The 18,107-nt window shown below is 50.7% G+C and overlaps 1 protein-coding gene across 3 annotated transcripts in view; it reads right to left on the reverse strand.

Annotated features, from left to right (window-relative positions):
• The window catches only part of RAI1 (retinoic acid induced 1), a 219,254-nt gene that overhangs the window by 141,662 nt on the left and 59,485 nt on the right, over positions 1-18,107 (reverse strand). For 2 of the 3 annotated variants that reach the window (XM_035132142.3, XM_088657234.1), the window contains exon 2: positions 5,972-6,068. The exons of the other annotated variant lie outside the window; for it this stretch is intronic. The gene's annotated coding sequence lies outside the window, so the exon portion shown is untranslated. The remainder of the gene's footprint in view (positions 1-5,971; positions 6,069-18,107) is intronic. 3 annotated transcript variants of the gene reach the window in all.

Below are 18,107 nucleotides of genomic sequence, written 5' to 3' on the forward strand. Positions count from 1 at the left end.
GTCGGAACAGCACAGAGCAGAGTGCAGCTACCACTTTGTTTCTGAGCACAATTCAAAGTGTTGGTGCTGACCTTTAAAGCCCTAAACGGCCTTGGTCCAGTATACAGTACTTGTGTACAATATTGATATACCGGTATCATCCAGCCCTACCTGTGAATGTAATGTATCAATAGTACCGGTACCTGAAGGAGCGTCTCCACCCCCATCACTCAGCCCGGACACGGAGGTCCAGCTCCGAGGGCCTTCTGGCGGTTCCCTCGCTGCGAGAAGTGAGGTTACAGGGAACCAGGCAGAGGGCCTTCTTGGTGGTGGCACCAGCCCTGTGGAACACCCTCACATAAGATGTCAAGAAGATAAAGAACTATACAACTTTTAGAAGACATCTGAAGGCAGCCCTGTACAGGGAAGCTTTTAATGTGGCTAGGGAAACCCAGCCAGATGGGCGGAGTATAAATAAGTAGTAGTAGTAGTAGTTACACTCCCGTTAATGCAAGTCCAGAGTGCGTTGGCTTTTTTAACTGCTACATCACACCACTGGCTCATGTTTACTGGCATTACCTGCTTCAACATTTTCCAGAGTCCTTCTCTGATCTCCCCTGCTGTCTGGGTTACAGCTAACGGTTGCCTGGGAACAGGCCACCCAAGCTGTTTTTTAAAGGTGATTCTTTTCCAGAGCACCTTTTGAGGCCTCTTGTTATGTCCGAGGTTGGGGGGGCGGGGGGGGGGCTGGAGGCTGCTTATGTCGTTCCTGGGTTGTTGTTTCCACTGCCTGGCTATTTATTGTGTATCTCCTTGTTTTTGTCCTTTCCCGGCTGCCTGGTTCCGATGCTATCTGTTTGGTTACGTTTTTCATCTGTGTTTCCTTCTGAATTTCAATTATTGTTTTGTTGTGGGCTGCCTCCGCTAGGCCCGCATGCCGAAAAGGCAGGGTACAAACGTTTTCAATAAGACATTTCAGAGAATTGTGAACCCACTGGATGCTGGGATTCTTCTCTGCCTTATTGGAAAAAGAGGGGTTGGTAATTGCCCCGGGAATTGCCCCGTCTCTTCTCAGGGAATAGATACGGCAGCTATCTGGTCACACAAGGGCCTTTCCAGATGTCCCCACCCCAAAATAACAACCAGGTTTTAGTCTTAATGCTAAAGCGGGCTCCCCCAACTTGGATGTTGTGACCCCAGAATCCAGCAGCAATCCAGACATGGAGTGGGGGGGGGGGGGTACAGAGTTACCACCTAAGGAGCAGGGACAAGGAGCAGGGACAGATTCAGGACTCTGCACCTGCTGCTGAGGACTGGAGAGACCACTGAGACTAACGGACAGGAGACCCCAAAGAAATCTCCTGTACAGCCAGACCCAGGACCCTCACAGGCACCTTCTGTAATGATGTAGATAGCTTCCTCACGAGTAAGCAGCTCCAAACCCTGTGCTTGGTTTTTACAGGGTTTTCTTATATACATATGTACAAGACAGAGCATCAAAAAGCATGACCGTCCTAATCCAATTCAGAATCCGGAAGCGCCTCCTTTTGTGATTTCCGCCAGCATAACCCCCAGGGTACCCTGAACCTCCTCCGTTGGTCCCTCCTCTTTCCCCCCCTCCTCTGTTGGGGTGAGGGTGCTGGTGGCGCACCCTCTCCGCTAGAGCTGCTCAGTTGAGGGACCGGCGCTGTGGCTCTTGGAGCCTCCTCCTCTTGAGTGCTTGGGTCCACCCTCTGCAACTCTCCCTCTGGGGCTCCCATCTCCCCAACATCCCTAAGGGTTTGCATCTCCTCCTGAGCCCCGGTCCCACCTTCCAGAGGAAGCTGCCAGCCCCCCCCCCCCCCGAGGAACCAAATGCCTCCTGCAGGATCTCACCGATCCAGCAGAACTGGGTGTGTATCAAAAGAGAGGCTATGAAGTGGAGGACTGAGAGGCCAGAGGGGGCTTCTTACATTGTTAAGGCAAAGCAAGCAATTTCTGGTCTGCATATGCAGAGCACACTTGTTGTTGTTGTTGTTTCTTGCCTGCCTGCATCATTTCATAATGTGTCTGAGATATATCCCTAGTGCCAAAAGGACACTAAGGGCACTAAGACTACCTGAAAGATCGTAACTCCCTACACAAACCTGCCCATATGGAAGGCACCAGGCGCATAGCTGCCAAGTTTCCCCTTTTCTCGCGAGGAAGCCTATTCAGCATAAGGGAAAATCCCTTAAAAAAAGGGATAACTTGGCAGCTATGACCAGGCGAGCCTCCCTGGGGGCAGCATTCCACAAACGGGGAGCCACTGCACAGAAGTCCCCGTCCTTGTGTTGCCGCCCTCCAGACTTCACGGGGAGGAGGCCCATGAAGAAGGGCCTCAGGTGATGAACACAGAGTCTGGGTCGGTTTATATGGGTAGAGGTGGTCCTTCAGGTACTGCCATTTAAGGCCTTTTCTAAGTCTCATCAACATGAGAGGCATGCTTGGTGGTGACAGCTTTTTTTTGGCTGCCCCCAGAAGGTGGGATTCCCTCCCAAGAGATGCTAGACCAGTTCCCTCTCTGCGATCCTTCCACCAGCCACCTAAGACTCTCCCGTTCAGATATGCCTTTGGAAACTAAGGTGCAGACTCGCTGTCCTGCTGTCAGGGCAAACTGGGTTTTAAATGTGCTCTGATGCCTTTGAATTATGGTTTGTTCACTAGCCTGTTTCCGTTAGCTTGCATTTTTAAATTTTAAACCAGCTGCCTTGAATCCCAGTTTGGGAGAGAGCCGGGATAGATGTGCGTTAAATAACAGCAATAGAGATAGCACTGTTTAAACCCTCATACCTTTTGAATCTTGCACACTGACCACTGGCCTGCTCCGCCCCAGACAGAAAGCCACAGCCGTCAGTGAACGCAGATCCCACGAGGGTTACGCTCTTCAATTAGGGTCCTCATTATAAGACTAGAAAACTCCACTCTGTCGTCTGTGCACATAACACAGAAATCTTCCCCCCTCCCTCTTCCCCCTTTAAAAAGAAGAAAAGGAGGAAGGGGGAGGGAAGAGGAGCTAAGACGCATCTTTAATGCAAGAGACGGGTCTGCTGAGATTCGGTCTTATTTTGACTTTCATCTCGAAAAGCTGCCTTGGGAATCCATTAAGCCCAATTTAAATTGACTCTCCGCCCCCACAGTCCTCTCCCCGCCTCCCCTGCCGTTCTGGACTTATGCTTCCCTAAGAAACAACAACAAACAACGTCATTAAAATAAATAAACGGGGAGAGCGGGTTGGGGGGGGAACCCTCCCCGAGCAGCTTTTTACTCATCAGGTATTGGGGGTCAAATGGACCCCAAGTTCAGGGCAGTTTGAGGAAACAGCAACATGGGAGGCCCATTTGATGATTCCGGTTTAGCTACAAGGGTGGAATCGGGAGCCTGTAATGCTCAACAGCCTCGCAGAGCTATGGATGACGAACACCATCAACATATGCAGTTACAATACGTCAGGGAATGGCTGTAGCTCAGTGGTAGAGCATGTTTCTTGCATGCGGAAGGTCACAGGTTCGATCCTCTAGCTGCTCTAGGTAGGGCTACAAAAAGGTTTTCTTCTTTTTTTGCCAAAGCCATTGTAGCAGCCATAGCAAACCGAATGCGCTCCTTGGGTTCAGATCCCCCACTCCGTGAAACTCCGTTGGGTAGCCTTGGGCCTGTCTGTTTCTTGCTCTTTCAGCCTAACCTACCTCACAGGGTCGTTGTGAAGCTAAACATGGACTGACCCAGTATGTAAGTACATTAACCATGAGCTTCCTGAAGTAAGAGATATCAGCAAGATTTTTAAACCTATCTAACTGTATAATATTAAATATTGTGACATCCTGTTTTGTGGCTTGGCAGGGATTTAGCAAGAGATAGATTTGCATCTTTTCGGCCCCTGGTCTAAAGTCAGAGGCTGTTTTGGGTTTAAGTGTATGAGAAAGGGTAGGTTCAATTTTAAGGTCCAAAGGCCAGTATATCCACAATTAAATTGCAAAAGACGAAAACAAACCCACCCCTCAAACAAACCAAAAACAAACAGAGCGTTTGTGGACTTTACTTTTTCCATGCCTTGCAGCACTCAGAAATTATATACTCCCTGAAGAATAACCACATGCAATCTGAAACACAAGAGCAGGAGGCAGCTATTAACCTTGATAGCAAGAGATAGAACTGCCATGTTCAGAGGCAGTCTATCTCTGAACCCCAGGGACTGGGGTCAAAACAACCAAGAAAGGCCACTTGTGAGTTCCCTGCCTTGTGGGCTTCCTGGAGGCATCTCTCTGACTGCTATTAAAAAGAGGCTGTTGTTGGGCTAAACCTAGAGCAAAGAGCCTCTTCCCCCCCACCTAACTGCACACAGCCGGCCTACAAACAGCAGTCTGTCCACTACGCCAAACACTGCAGCTTTGCCTTCCTCTCCTCATTTTGAAACCTGCCCACCTGCCTCCTTTGTCACAAACCCACCATTGCGACGATTTGTGCATGCCACAAAGTTTCGCCCCACACCTTATCCGTGCTGCCTCTCTGAACGGTGCGTTTTCTATGCCTTTCCATAGATGGATTTACATTTGTGCTTTCTTTGTTTTTGTTTTTCAAAAGGTTCAATATTTGCACGGCGAATTCCAAGCGCACTGATGTGCCCATCTGCACACACAGTGACACAGGTGCAACGAACCTATCTGCTCCCATCCGGGTCGCCTCGCTTTGTTGGTTTTAATGGGGTTGCTCTGGAGTCGAGGCTTTTTGTGGATCTCGGCCACCACACCTGCGCCAAACGCACACAATTGCCTGCTCTGAGTAGCTCTTCAATGGCAGGGGGTGGAGGACGGCATCCTGCTGCTAAGTCATAGGCTGGCTGGCAGTTTGGCTGTAGCCGATTCCCAGCTCTCCTTCTGCAACAATACTTCAACACTCTGCATACATTCCCAGTTTCTTCCTTTTCATTTTCTGCAACAGCAACAGCAGCAGAAAAAGAAAAAGGACGGGAAGATCACAGAGGCTCTTTTGTAGGTTGGCGACGCTTCCTTGAGGCTCTGGAGAGCCCATTTATTTATTAAATAATAATAATCGTGTCAGTGGGCGGTTTGTGTCGGGAGGGGGCAAGACATTTGTCATGGGAAAAAGAGAACCCCAGGGAGACCTCTAGAAAATCTCTCTCTCTCTCTCTCTCTCTCTCTCTCAGCATGCCCCCCCCCCGGCCCTGGGGGGATTTCCAAATGAACCATCACAGCTGTACAGTACAAATGCTAGCTACAATTTATGGTCTTCCTAGCTCAGAGGACTCAGAGGAGAGACCGATTCTCTGGGAAAAGGAACCAATGGGGAAACACATCGATCAAAGCCGCGCATGGAAACACTGGCGAGAGATAATGGGATGCTGGGTCTCCATCCGACAACTTTACCGAGACCTACGAAGGCATCATCCAAAATAACCTTCAATCTCAGCCTTGCCACCAATTTAGCATTCTTTGAACTTTTTTTTTTTTTTAAATGCCACTCTCCAGAGACACCAAACATCTCCCCCACCCCTGCATAAAAAAGAAGCAGCATCCCCTCCCAAAAAAACCAAACTTCTTTTCCACACCTGCACTTGTGCGTCCAACCAGATTTAGAAAGAACAAACGAACACATGAAAGGAAAGAAGGAAGGAAGGAAGGAATGCAGCTTGCTCGGAATTCTGCAAGGAAATCCAGAAGCCCTTTTCAAACAATCCACTTGGAAGGGAGACAATATACACACTCACCAACTCTGCCAAAGCCGAAAGACCAACGCGGCTGTCTCTGAAGCGCTCCCCCGCCCCCCCCCCCCAATATCTCCAAAGCGCAAATGGCGTAAGCAAGAAACATAAAACCAAGGAGAGAGGGAGGGCAGGGGGCAGGGGCTGGGTGGGAAAGAAGGCGAAGGGAGCTGATGAATGAGAGACCAGCGTGCAGCAGCCCCCCCACCAAGGAGACATGAAAGCACCCCAAAGAGAGATCTCCTTTCGCCCTACCTGCAAGCTCTCCTCTTCTCTTCCGTCTCCTCTTTGGCGCTCCCTCGCTCTTTTCCCTTGCCGTCCTCCCAGAGCAGAGTGGTCACAGATTTAGATCCTTAAGGAGGAGGGGAAAAATATGGGGAGAAAAATATGTATATAGCACAATTCTTTTTTGTTGTTTTTATTTTTTTGTTCCCCCTTTCTCTCTCTCTCTCTCTTCTTAGCAACCTCTTTGAGCTCCTTCAGTAGTCATTATTCATAGACCACTAGGGGATAGGAGGTAATTAGGAACGGCCCCCGTAGCCTGCAGTTTGAAAATTTAATGTCAGGGGTAGGAATGGTGAACATGTGTGTGGAAGAGGGAGGGAGGGCACGCACGGCTGTGTGTATGTGTGTGTGTGTCGGGGGGGGGGCTGATTGGTTGGCTGCAGGCTGCTAAAAGGGTGGGGGGAGGTTGTGCTGATGGAGATGAGGGAGAGGTGGGGGGGAAGGAGGGGAGAGGATACGGAGGGAGTGGTTTCAGGTTCTCTCGCTCTCGGTGGCACTATAAAGACATCAGGATGTCCAAGGAGATTGAGGGACCAGCGGTAGAAGATTTTTCCTCTCTCTCTCTCTCTCTCTCTCTCTCTCTCTCTCTCTCTCTCTCTCCCCCCCCCCCCCACCTTCTTGTTTTCTGTTGTGGGTGGGTGGCAGCCTTGTCGCCGGTGTGTGATGTTTGTGATCCGTGTGCGTGTGTGCGCGCGCGCGCGTGTGTGTGTGCCAGGAATAGCAATCAGAAACAGAGGCAGCCTACGAAGCATAAAAGCGCCATCACGCAGGGTCAAGAAAAGCTACAGATTTAAAATATGAAATGGGAGAGAGAAAGAGAGAGAGAGAAACACCCTCCGCAGTAAGGAAAGGGAGGCAAAAGGAAAAGAAAGAGGAGGAGGAAGGTGGGGTTTTTTTTGGGGGGGGGGTTGCCCTCCATCAGTCTAATTTGGCCACAGCCATCCCTCCTCCTGAAATGTAATCCCACGCATGCACAACAAAGCCACGGCGGTTGAATGAGCAGAGCGGTGTGTGAAAGCTTGAATGAGAGAGGTCTGGCTTAGGGAGGTGGGAGCTGCGTGGGAGTGTGCGTCGGGGAGGGGGGTTGCTATGGGGGAGAGAGGGAGGACCAAAACGGGGGAGGGAAGGGGCCTGGGGGGGGGGAGAGAGGGAGGATTCCTCGTCCCTCCACACCGGGAGACTCTCCTAACTGCGCGCAGCTGCAGCCCAGGCAGAGATTGACACAGCAGGCGGAGGAGAGGGGAGCTTTTTTTGGGGGGGGTGTCCCTGCGTGGTGGTGGTGAAGTCATGCGCGCAGCCCGCTGGCAAATGAGAGCCGAGGGCACCTGATTTCCCTTGGGTGGCTGCTGGGCATCAGGAAGGATTGAACGACAGAGGTTAAAAGCATAGAGCTGGAAGGGACCCCCGGGGCCATCTCGTGCGCAACCCCCCCCCCGCAATGCAGGAATCTTTGGTCCAGTGTGGGGCTCGAACCCTAAGAGTCTCATGCTCTACCGACCGAGAAGGAATAGCCTTCAACCATTCCTGCCATTTTCTACCATGAACCACACAGAGCAGAGGGGAGTGCCCTCCTCACATCGTTTTTTTACGGGGGGGGGTGATCCAGAGTACAGAAACCCAGGTGCCCAGTTCTCTCTGGCGCCCCAAAAAGTAAGTGGCAGCTGCCAGAACAGGGTCCGTCTGTTCACTGGCAGTGCACCCAGCTTTCCCACCAGCCTCCCACAAAATCTGCCCGGCTTCTAACTTTTGTGCAACAATCAAAGTAATTGTTTCTGAGCCTTAGCCTTCCTGCAAAGAAACTGATGATCCCACCTTCCTGTTTCTAGTCGTACAACAACACTGCGAGGTACCTCAAGGCAGGCTTTCCCCAACCTGGCACCCTAGCCAGACATTTGAAAGACTACAAATCCCATCAGCCACAGCCGGAACATAGGTGTTCTGTGTTGGAGAGGTGGGAGTTGTAGTCCAAAAACATCCAGAGTGTACCAGGCTGGGGAAGGCTGCAATAGGGTGAGAGAAAGTGCTTGGCACATGGTCACTGAGTAAGAAGCAGGGGCACTTACCGCAGGGCCTGGCCTGCAGCACGCCCGAGCCACGCTTCTCTCCTGGGAGTGACGCAGTGGGTCGGGGGCCTGGGCTGCCCAAAACGGCAGTGTGGGGCTTGCATCCGCCAGGCGGACTCCGTGGGCAGCTCACTGCACTGCCCCCCTGGGCAGATCGCCTTGCCGCCCGCGGGTCGCCCCGCTGCCCCTGTGTGTGGATCTCCCACGCTCCCCCCTGCGGATCTCCCTCCACCCCCATGCAGTAGCGTAGGAAGATAGGGGCGGTGGGGGCGGGGTGCCCCGGGCAGCGCAATCCCAGGGGGGCCATCGCGGCTGCCCATTCCGACCCCAAAATGCACGCCCAACCCTCCAAACGCGTGCCGCGCCCCCAGAATGCATGCCACGTCCCTGGGGGTAGCATTGCCCTCATGGCCGGATCTGGGTGCCAGAGCGGCTAGCTACACCCCTGGTGAGAAGGAATTGGAACCCGGCTCTCTCTCCAACCCTCATCAGCCCTTCTGTTTGTTTTTTACATTTATTAATCACCCGTCCTCCTAGGAGCACAGGGTGCGTACAGCTCGAGATAAACAGCAAAATGTCCGGTAAATAAGCACACATGCAAAATCACAGTACTGTATTTATAAAATAACAATCACTAAAATTTATCCATTTATTTGAGTTCTGTCCCATCCAACAGCATAAGAAGAGTGTGCTGAATCAGACCAGTAGCCTATATAGGACAGCATCCTGTTCTCACAGTGGCCAAAGTGATGCCTGTGGGAAATGCGCAAGCAGGATTCAAGCACAAGAGCAACACTCTCTCCCCCTATGGCTTCCAGCAACTGGCATCCAGAAGCATTTCTGCCTCTGACTGTGGAGGCAAAGCTTAGCCATCACTACTAGTAGCCATTGATAGCATTATCCTCTGTGAGTTTTTCTTGTCCTAATTTAAAGCCATCCAAGCTGGCTTTACTCCAAGGATCTCAAGGATCTCAAGCAGACTTTTTATTCCCTCTCCCCAACCCCATGAGGTAGGTTAGGCTACGAGACAGCAACTGGCCCAGGATCACCCAGCGAGCTTAATAAATGAGTGGGGATTTAAACCCAGGTTTTAGAGGACCTAGCCCAAATCTCTAGCCACTGAAACCCATCAGCTCTCAAATTCACTTTGCATTTTAAGACAAGCCGGCCTCATTTGCAGTTCCTCAACCATACATGGTCCCATGTACCCGAAGGAGAGCCTTCACCCCCATTGTTCAGCCCAGACACTGAGGTCCAGCTCCAAGGGCCTTCTGGTTTTTCCCTCACTGCAAGAAGTGAGGTTACAGGGAACCAGGCACAAGGCCTTCTCGGTAGTGGCACACCCGCCCTGTGGAATGCCCTCACATCAGATGTCAAGGAGATAAATAACTACGCAACTTTTTGAAGACATTCGAAGGCAGCCCTGTTCTGGGAAGTTTTTAAGGTGCATTGTGGCAATATTATGCAAAAACGCATGATATTAAGGAGCACAGCTTGCGGGAAATGTGCATGGTAGGCAAAATTGAATACCAAATGTGTATATCGGGATAAATATAAACTCAAATACTGACAATATTTTTGCGAGGGCTTTTGAACAAAAATCACAAGTTGGTGTGGAATTGTGATGAAGAAGAAGAAGAAGAAGAAGAAGAAGAAGAGTTTGGATTTGATATCCCGCTTTATCACTACCCGAAGGAGTCTCAAAGCAGCTAACATTCTCCTTTCCCTTCCTCCCCCACAACAAACACTCTGTGAGGTGAGTGAGGCTGAGAGACTTCAGAGAAGTGTGACTAGCCCAAGGTCACCCAGCAGCTGCATGTGGAGGAGTGGAGACGCGAACCCGGTTCCCCAGATTACGAGTCTACCACTCTTAACCACTACACCACACTGGCTCTCCAGAAGAAGATTGGAAAGAAAGCGAGAGAAAACGGAATAGACAAATCGGTGCCTCCCTGGGTAAACGAAAATATATTCAACTGATGTCTAAATCCCAACAGCAAAAGGGACAGATGTCAACTTGAGGCGGAGACCACGGAAAATGCAAGTCGCAGTGATCCTTGAGAGCACGGGTGGCATGGCCTGTTTCGACTCCTGAGGCAAGGAATGTTCCACTCCCTGTCCCCTCCTGCCCCCACACCCTGTACCCCCACTTCTGCCACCACTGGCATGCCCGCCCTCGCCAAACTTAGTTGAGAGCCAGGGTGTTCCACAAGGCATTGCCACTCATCTCCTCTGCCCCAGGGGTGATGACCAGCAATGTTGAGCACGGGAAAGCCTTCTTCCCGCTGGTGAGGAGGTGGTGTTCCGGCAGCGGCAGGGCACTGCCTCTTGAACTTCCGCCGCCTGAGGCAGGTGCTTCACCCCACCTCATCAGTGGGCTGGCTCTGCTTGAGAGAATCATGAGCAGAGCATCCCTTCTTGTTCTGGTCACTGAGGTCCAGCTCTGAAGGCCTTCTGGCGGTCCCATCACTGCAAGAAGTGAAGTTACAGGGAATGAGGCAGAGGGCCTTCTCGGTAGTGGTGCCTGCCTTGTGGAACGCCCTCCCGTCAGATGTCAAGCATATAAACAGCTATCTGACTTTTAGAAGAAATCTGAAGGGAAGTTTTTAATGTTTGATGTTTTATCGTGTGTTTTTTTATATTTTGCTGGAAGCCGCCCAGAGTGATTGGGGCAACCTACTCAGATAGGCAGCATATAAATAAAAAAATATCATCATCTTATGGAATGGGTCAGCTGGTTTTGGGTGGGAGTTGGCGCTGTGGGTTAAACCACTAAGCCTAGGGCTTGCCGATCAGAAGGTCGGCGGTTCGAATCCGTTTCCGTGCACTGCTCTGGTTTGCCAGAAGCGGCTTAGTCATGCTGGCCACATGACCTGGAAGCTGTACGCTGGCTCCCTCCACCAATAATGCGAGATGAGCGCCGCAACCCCAGAGTCGGTCACGACTGGACCTAATGGTCGGGGGTCCCTTTACTTTTACCTCCTGTGGATAGTTGGTCCCTGAGCCATTTTGGGCTTTATCAATTATTACCAGATCCTCGAATCTGCAAGCTAGTAGTTCATGTTGCCAGTGCAGGACCTTCAGGCAACATGATGGTTGCTACAATTCTGCCCTAGCTGCAGGCTGTTTTCAAAGGCTGAGCGCATTGCAATCACCCAAACATGTGGTCACCCGAGCGCAAGTGGCCTCTATAGTCACTATACCACACGACTCTAATGATTTAATGTAATAATGATGGTTTGCTACAGCAACAAAGCACGAGGTGCTTTTCAGAGTAACGCAAATAAAAATGATGCAATCCGTGGGACAAGAGACTACAATCCAAACAAAGAAACCAAGGAATGAAAGCAGGGGGTGGGCGGGTGGGCTGCTGCAGGTATCCCGATTCCAGTTCTATAGGAACTGGAGATCTCAGCCATCAGATGTCTGGCACATGAGCCATGTGGGCTGAGAACATGGAAACAGGAGCAGTGTCAGGTTTCAAAACAGGAGAACAGCAAAACCATCAAGCTTAGGTGCAAAAGCTCTGTTGGTTAGAACATGGTGCTGATGATGCCAAGGTCGCAGATTCGGTCCCTGTATGGGACAGCTGCATATTCCTGCACTGCAGGGGGTTGGATTAGATGATCCTCAGGTCCCTTCCAGCTTTACAATTCTATGAGTCTATGAACCCAGAGTCTTCCTACTTCCCCTCGTGGTCAAAGGCAATCAATCCCGCTTCCTACAGTAGTCGTGCGGCAAGTCGGGTGCACCCCAGAGAGGTGATGGTGAGGACTGCAAAATGTTCTGCAAAACTTGGAGCCAGCCAGATTTAGAACTCAAGGGAGAGGAAGGAAAGGGACCTAATATCTTAAGCTCACAGGTGAGGCCACTTTTCCAGCTTGCCGGGGGCGTGGAGGGGGGGGGGACATACCAGTTGTGGTCGGGGCCAAATACAAAAATAAGTGTGGCTACAGGCAAAAGTGGGTGAAGCAACAAATGGAACAGCTGGCTAGCTGCTATCCAAAGGCCCTAAGTTTCTATATATCCACACATACACCTCTGCATCCCCCATCCAGGCAATCAGGACGCATTATTTTGACACAGCCCAGCCAGACAAAAGCCCTTGAGAAAGGCTGGCGAAAGATGTGGTCTTGGCAGAACCCCAAGGGCAGGAGAGAAGGGAGGGCGGAGGGCTACAATCAGCCATCAGGCCTGAGATTCCCCATCCCTGGTTCAGATAGATGAGATACAGGAGATTCCTTATTGGATCTCCTGGCACTGGTGGTCCCCCCACCTTCTCCTCCCCACATGCATACAATCAAAAAGCAGTCAGGGGAGGCTCCAGTCTCAATGAGAAAAGTGGTTGCTGGTGATGGGTTGATACTATCTCCCTGCGCTGACTTTCCGATCAGAATCACTCACCCACCCACCCGCTGAAGCTGCTGTGAGCTCCTGCCACTATCAGCAGCGGAGGTGGGGGTTTGTAGGCACAATATCGGCACCTTTTTCTGCTTGGGGTCCTAGCAGTTTGGGTGGGTGGGAGTCCGATCATGGAAATGCCATGGCAGGAAGGTTTAGACCCCCTTCTCCCAGCACCGCTGTTTTGAACAACATTGGAGCCCAGCTTGCCTGAGTTTTAGTGGAAGGAAGGGAGGAAGGAAGGGAGGGAGGGAGGGAGGGAGGGAGGGAGGGAGGGAGGAAGGAAGGAAGGAAGGAAGGAAGGAATTCCAGGATCAAGAGGACACCAGACTTCTCTGGCCTGGTGTTCCTGGACTACAATAATCTCTGCCACTGGCAGTGCTACCTGACGCAGGTGGGAGTTTGGAGTCCAGTGAGATCTGGAGGTCCACTAGTAGGGAGTGGACAACTTTGGCCTAGAGCTGGGATGCTTTGGCCAACCCAGATGTTGCTGACTTGCAACTCCCATCAACACTGACCATTCTGGGGAGCCCAAAGTTCCCCACTCTTGGCCTAGAAGAAAATTGCCCTAAGGCAGTGTTTCTCAACCTTGCGTCCCCAGCTGTTGTTGGACCTACATCTCCCATCACTCTTGACTACTGGTCTTGCTAGCTAGGGATGATGGGAATTGTAGACCAGCAACAGCTGGGGACCCAAGGTTGAGAAACACTGCTCTAAGGGAATAAGCACTACTTCTTCTACACCAAACGGTATACTGACATCTCAAAGGGGAAGTCCAACCGCCTGGATTTCTACAGCGGCCACTTATAGACTCACAGTGGGACAACAGTCAGCTACGGGAGAAGACAGTTGGGTGTACCACCTGTGTACGTGGAAAGGGAAACTTTCTCACGCCCTTTTCAGCAGCTGACTGGAGACTTCAGAAGCCAGTTAAGTGGTGACCCCCCACCCCACCCCCAATGCAGTTGCATTTGTTCCAAAGATAAGTTTCTACCAAAGATCGGGGACCCTGTGGCTGGATCTGGCTGGAATACAACTCCCATTATTCCTGATTATTGGCCATGCTGGCAGGAGCTGATGGAAGTTGGGAGTCTGGACAACTCATGACTTTTCCTGTTTATGCTGCTGTATTAACCAGCCCCAGGCAAATCTCCACCCCGATTTTGCCTCCTGTGGGAACTGCTTTGTCCTTGGTTAGCTTCCTCGTTTCTACTGCCTTGCAGCCATTCTTCAACACCCAACTCTCTCCAGGGCAAATCTCAGAACTTAAGAAGCTGCCTTCTACTGAGTCAGGCCACGGATCTAATTCAGTGTTGCCACCCCTGACTGGCAGCAGCTGTCCCAGGTTCCAGACAGTCTTTTCAAGCCCTGTTTGGATATGTCGGGGATTGAACCTGGGACACTCTGCAGGCAAAGCATGATGTATGCCATGGAGTTGTGGCTCCATGCCTAAAACTAAAGTAAGACACCAGTCCTCATTGTTACGAATAAAGGAGTAAATTAAATGGAGCCTAGCCTAGCAAGTCAGCCCATTGTTTCAGCTGGCACATCATTGTTTGCATTGATTGGCATAGGGTTTCATAGAATCATAGAACTGTAGAGTTGGAAGGGATCCTGAGGATCATCTAGTCCAACCCCCTGCAATGCAGAAATAATCTATAACATTTGCATGACTGCCAAACAACGTTTTCTGACCAACAAAAACACTTACAGTGGTGCCTCGCTTAACAAATGCCCTGCTTAACGAAATTTCCGCTTAACGAAAGGATTTTTCAAGCGGAGGTTGCCTCGCTTGATGAATGTGTTTTATGGAAAATTCGTCTAGCGAATCGCGGTTTCCCATAGGAATGCATTGAAATTCAAGTAATGCGTTCCTATGGGCAAAAAAAAATTCAAAAAAATTCAAGGCATTCCTATGGGATTCGCTAGACGAATTTTTCGCTATATGAAAAGACCCGTGGAACGAATTAATTTCGTCTAGTGAGGCACCACTGTACTTGCAAATCCTAGTCCTACCTGAAGATGCTGGGAATTGAAGTTGGACGCTGTTGCGTTCCACCATTGAAATTGAGCCCTCCTTCTGACGGGGTGTGCATTGCAATGGATCGGCCTTGCGTCTGCTGCACATGCAGGTAAACACATGATCCATAAACCCTTAAATGCCATGCCTAGAGCAACCTGCCATTCACACCCGCCGCAGCTGCTGAAGTAGATTCTGACTGCAAGACAATTACGTTTTTCAAGCAGGTCGTTAACCGAAGGGTTGCAGCTCTCTGGGCTTTTCAAATCAATGGTGGGAGGGTTGGGCCACAGAGGGGAAATTATCACAGCAGAGAATGCTTGGAAGAAAGCCTTCAGCTATAAGGAACAAGTTGGGCAAAGGCTGGGCCGCAATCCTTGGCTGAGGGGTGTGTTACAAACATGCCCCAGATCTCCTTCTGTGTGGAATGTCGAGGGGTATGGTCCTCAAGGAGCATGGAGTACTGGTTGAAGTGTCAGGCTAGCGCTGAGGAGTCCCGAGTTCAAATCTCCATTCAGCCACACAGCTCACTGGGTGGCCTATGTTTTCCCCCCCTCCTCCCTCACAGGGCTCTTGCAAGGATTACAAGGGGTTACAGAGAGAAGGACTTCGGTTTTACTGTCGTTTATTTATACCCCGCCCTTCATATAAATCCCAAGGCTGCCTTAAGCTTCCCAGAGGAAAGTAGAGGCAAATGCAGCCCAATGTTTTTAAAAAATTAAAAATGGTTGCAGGCAGGCTAAGGAAAGATGGGATCTGGCCAGGGCCGGCTCTACCATTAGGCAAACTGAGGCAGGCGCCTCAGGCAACTGATTTTGGCTGCCACGAAAGGGCAGCAAATTGCTGACTACTTAATTTATTATTGGGGCATTTTTTTTTTACTGCTGGAGAGGAGGCGAGGAACTCATGAGATACCTGCCTCAGCTGTTCAAATTACTTGGCTGGCTTTGGGTTATAGGCACCTTGACCCGGAATGGGAGGAAGCAAAAAATGAAGTACAGTGGTACCTCTACTTACAAATAACTCTACTTACGAAATTTTCTACTTACGAACGGAGCTACGTCCGCCATCTTGGATGCGGTTTAGATAGGATTTTTTCTACTTACGAATTTTTAGATAGGGTTGCTTCGACTTACAATTTTTTTCTCCCAATGCATTCCTATGGGATTCGACTTACACATTTTTTCGACTTACAAATGTGTGATCGGAACACATTAAATTCGTAAGTAGAGGTACCACTGTACAGCCACGTCTGCACTATACATTTAAAGCCCTACGAAACCGCTTTGAGCAGTCATGTCTTCTCCCAAAGATTCCTGGGAACTGTCGCTCGTTGAGGGTGCTTAGTGCTGACCCCTCGCCGCTCCACAGAGCCGCAATTCCCAACGTTTAGCAACCATTCCAGCGGCCATTTTGGACAGGCGGAAGCTGGAGCACGTTGCCGTCATAAATGCCATTATAAGTAATTTGCCAATACCCGAATCTGTTTAGGAAACAACAACAGCCGCCACCGCCGTTCCTTCTTCCCAGGGAACTCTGGGAATTGTAGCTCCGTGAAGGGAGCAGGGGTGTCGTTACAACTCCCAACACCCTTAACGAAGCGACAGTTCCCAGAATCCTTTGGGTGGGTGGCGGGGAGCCATGACTGTTAGCCTGTTAGTGCTTCAAAATTATAGTGCAGATGCGGCCTTGCTCATGAGAAAAGCACTACATGGCGGGAGGCAAACGCAGGCCCCCATCTGAAAGACCTACATTGGCTCCCAGTACGTTTCCGAGCACAATCGTTTAGCCCAGACACTGAGGTCCAGTGCTGAGGGCCTTCTGGCGGTTCCCTCACTGCGAGAAGTGAGGTTACAGGGAACCAGGCGGAGGGCCTTCTCGGTGGTGGCACCTGCTCTGTGGAACACCCTCCCATCAGATGTCAAGGAAATAAACAACTATCTGACTTTTAGAAGACATCTGAAGGCAGCCCTGTTTAGGGAAGTTTTTAATTTTTGAAGTTTTATTTTGTTTAATATTCTGTTGGGAACCGCCCAGAGTGGCTGGGGAAAACCAGCCAGATGGGCGGGCTATAAATTATTATTATTATTATTAGGTGGCTCTACGCACACCTGCACCACCACGGATGATGGCCCTTCCACTCAGGCCAGCCTCCTGTTCTGCAGGAGGACGGACCCCCCCCCCAACACCTCTGCTCCTCCGCAGGCAGGAGAGGAAGAGAAAGGAAAGCAATTGTCCTTTCCTCCACCCCTCTTTCCCAAAGGTTTCTCATTTCTGCAACAACAAAAAAGCCTCCCTTTTCTTCCCCAGCCCTCCTGTGGTGACCTGGGCGAATCTCGAGTGCAGCCCTCGTCCCCTTGTTTCCATGGAAAGGGTTAATGGCGGATCCTTCCCGGCCGTCTATTAGAATTCCTTTTATTCCGCAGCCAAGCGAAGGGAAAGGCTTTAGATGTGGGCCTAATGGAACCAGGGGAATGGGGCGGGGGGGGGATTTGCACCTCCCTGCTCGAGGAAGACGGGGGGCGGCGGCAATTGAGGTGTTGGGGTTGCGTATTACCGAAAAACAAATTCCCATGCAGGTTGCTGCTCCTTCCCACCTAAACCTCGTCCCACCCTGCTTTTTCTCTCAGAAGCCATCATGAAGCTTGCAGATGAAAACCAGCCTTTATTTTAAAAAGATGTTGGGAGAGGCCAGCCAGGAACGTTCCCGAGCCAGGAGCAGCGGAAACCTCCTTCCCCTCTCGTGGCTTGCTCACTGGCCTTCCAACACCTCACTGCCTCCTCCCTCAGCCAAGAACATGGCTTGCTTCATGAACGACAAAATGCACGCCTACCACACAGTGAGGGGCCGTCCATGCTTGCCTACAAAATCCAGAGATTCTGCAATTGGCTTGTCACTTTGAAGTCCATGCCTAAAAACTAAGACAAGCTTGTTGGATCAGGCCAGTGGCCCATCTAGTCCAGCTTCCTGTTCTCACAGTGGCCAAACAGATGCCCGTGGGAAACCCACAAGCAGGCTCTGAGCCCAAAGATCATTCTTCCTTCCTGGAGTTTCCAGCAACTGGTATTCAGGAGAGAAAGTAACTGCTAGGGCTAGTTGCCTTCAACAGCCCTCTCTTCCATGAATTTGTCTAACCCACTTCAAGGCCATCTAAGTCGGTGGCCGTCGTTGCCTCCAGTGGCAGTGAGTTCCGTAGATTAACACTGTGCTTTTTTACCTGTCCCCGATTCTTCCAGCATTCTGCTTCATTGGATCCCCACGGATTCCAGTGTTATGAAAGAGGGAATCTTTGGCATACGGTTTTTAAAATGTGAGGTTTCTGCATCGATCCTCGGGTTTTCCATAATTCGCTCTTTCCAGCACTGCCAGCCTCCAACCCTCACAGACTGACTTTCCACACATCGGAGGGGGCACCGGGACAGACAGAAAACATCCACACACCACATGTAGATGTGGTTTTAAGATGACCAGAGTTCTTTCTTTGGATTTTCTAAGAGAATCTGGCTTTAGTGTGGGGGTTGGGCTAGATGATCCTCGGGGTCCCTTCCAACTCTACAATTCTATTAAAAGCTTTGTGGAAAAGATGGGAGGAAGGATTTCCACAGGGATGGGAGAACGGGA

This window comes from Zootoca vivipara, chromosome 13 (assembly GCF_965207765.1).
Source record: "Zootoca vivipara chromosome 13, rZooViv2.hap1.1, whole genome shotgun sequence".
NCBI classification, from domain to species: Eukaryota; Metazoa; Chordata; class Lepidosauria; order Squamata; family Lacertidae; genus Zootoca; species Zootoca vivipara.